The following is a 2235-nucleotide window of genomic DNA, read 5'->3' as shown; positions in this document are numbered from 1 at the left end:
CGGCAGGTTGAGCCCGGAAAAGTACGTCAACGTCGCCACCAGAGTAGTCAGCAGCAGAAGCTGCTCTTCAGCTCGTACAATAACTCTGGGTCTTCATCTTCGTTGGACGCAGCTTGGTTAGACGTCGCCGGTTCATTTGGCGGTGGCGGTGTGGAGGTGGGGATATCTGTCATCTTAGTAGTTGGGAGCTACTTGCATTGCATAGCATTGGGTTGTATACATGTAAATGTCAACTTTGGAACAACTTAATTGCTTCTAGCCATTTTGTTTTTGTGACCAGACCACAAGACTTGGCGATCTTATATACACTAGTCAATGTGTACGTGCAATGCACGTTAATTTAGAAGTATATTAATTGCATGCGGATATTAAGTAGGATAATTTACGTCTTATTATGTGATTAGCACTATATTTGGCATGAAATTAACTGCACGTTAAACGTGTTGAGCGCTTGACATTGAAGCAGTCTAGGTCGTTGGATTGACATGGTTTGATGGCCGAGATTAATTGAATCTACCCCTTTGAGTCTTTTTATATTGGTGTAGATATATGTATTTTACGCAATGATGATTAGTACTTTGAGATTGACTAAAGACTGCAGTGCCCGGGGTCATATGCACCTATACTTTAAGATTATACTTCTTTAAGATAAGATTATAAGGACTCAAGGTTGGCTTGTTGGATTGGGCAACTGGTGAGATGCAAGTTGGCAAGTCGCATGTGCTGGGAATGATTAATCAATGAACCGGCCGGTAGTCTTAAATTTGTGATGATAAGAGCATCATTAAATTCTATATACTTAAGAAGCTCATCCCGCTATCTATTTATCTTAACATGCACCATATCCACATCAGCAATGAGCCACATCAGCCATACTTTGCCCCCCTCACGCATTCACTGAATGGGCCATATCAGCAAATTTTTTTCTAAAATCGTTTGGTTTTCTGAATGGTTCGCTGTTTAGTTTGTGGCTTTCAATAGCGTGAGTGCGCGACACACCTTTAACCGTTTCCCTTCCACTTTTCGTCCGTCTTCAGCTTCCTTCTTTCTTCTTCTAATTAGTAATTGGTAACCGAAGAGCATCACAAAGGCAACCACTATTTCTTCCTTTCCTCTAAGATTTCTTACCCACTGTTTCCAATCTCAAACACGGAACGCACTAAACCCCCAGCATGACCCCTCTTCTTCTCCATTGACCCCCCTTCATATTCCAAGACGAGCGACACCTAGGAGCAAGGAGCGGAGCAGCGGACAGCCTAGGCTGAGGACCAACCGCGGTACCGGGACGAAGCTCGAGACCGGCAGACCTTCCCTGCACGGCGCCGTTCGCGGACGAGGAAGCCCACGAGGGACGAGTAGTGAGGCCCCGGAAGGACAGCTTGTTGACGAGGGCGCGACAGCTCTTCTGCACATCGGCGCACCGCAAAAGGTCGGCGACGCCGTGCATGCGCGCCAAGATCTCCAGTACGACGTCGCGGGTGTGTGTAGGTTGTTGCTATTACGGGTGAGTTCATGCCGTCGCCGATACTGTACTTGCATGCGCACGTATGCATGCAGGCAAGCATGATTACTTTCTTTGCTAATTACCCAACTTATGTATCCAATGGATCTTTGCTAAGAGACACATATCAGTCCAGATTAGCTACAAACCCAATTGCTATACTCTAACCAGAGTACATAAGAACAGTGTGTAAAATTCTTGCCTCCTAATCAGAGATTCAGAGTACATGTTTGAATTTATTTTTGTCAGGATTTCACCATGATCGCTTGGTTTATTTCATTTGCTTATAGTTAACTTTCTTTCTACTGTTTTTTTTGGGGTTACTACTGAACATGTAAACCGCAGGAATTTGTTGAATTTACCTTCTACCTATGTCTGCTAAAACTTCCCGCAGCAACGCGCGGGGTGTCATCTAGTTTATTAAGTTTGTATAAACCAATCTGTGATTGGGTTGTAGGAGGATGGTGGTATGCAGGATCGCTCCCACACTTGTCACGCTCGTGATCGACCTCATTAGCTGTGTATCGATCGAAAGGCAGGGCGGCAAAGCCCCCAACCGACGTGAGTAGTTATGTTTGTTGGAGTATAATGTCTAGCCCTCTCCCATAGCTCGGCCTGATGGGTGAACTGGTTAGGTGCATAAGCTTGCAATCAAGAGGTTTAGGGTTTAAAACCCAGTAAACACAATAAATAATTGCGATCTGCCCCCGCTTTCGCTGCCCATGTCATAGACT

The sequence above is a fragment of the Triticum dicoccoides genome, chromosome 2A, assembly GCF_002162155.2.
Source record: "Triticum dicoccoides isolate Atlit2015 ecotype Zavitan chromosome 2A, WEW_v2.0, whole genome shotgun sequence".
Taxonomy (NCBI): Eukaryota; Viridiplantae; Streptophyta; class Magnoliopsida; order Poales; family Poaceae; genus Triticum; species Triticum dicoccoides.
The sequence above is the reverse complement of the archived record's forward strand: the minus strand, read 5'-3'. Positions refer to the sequence as shown.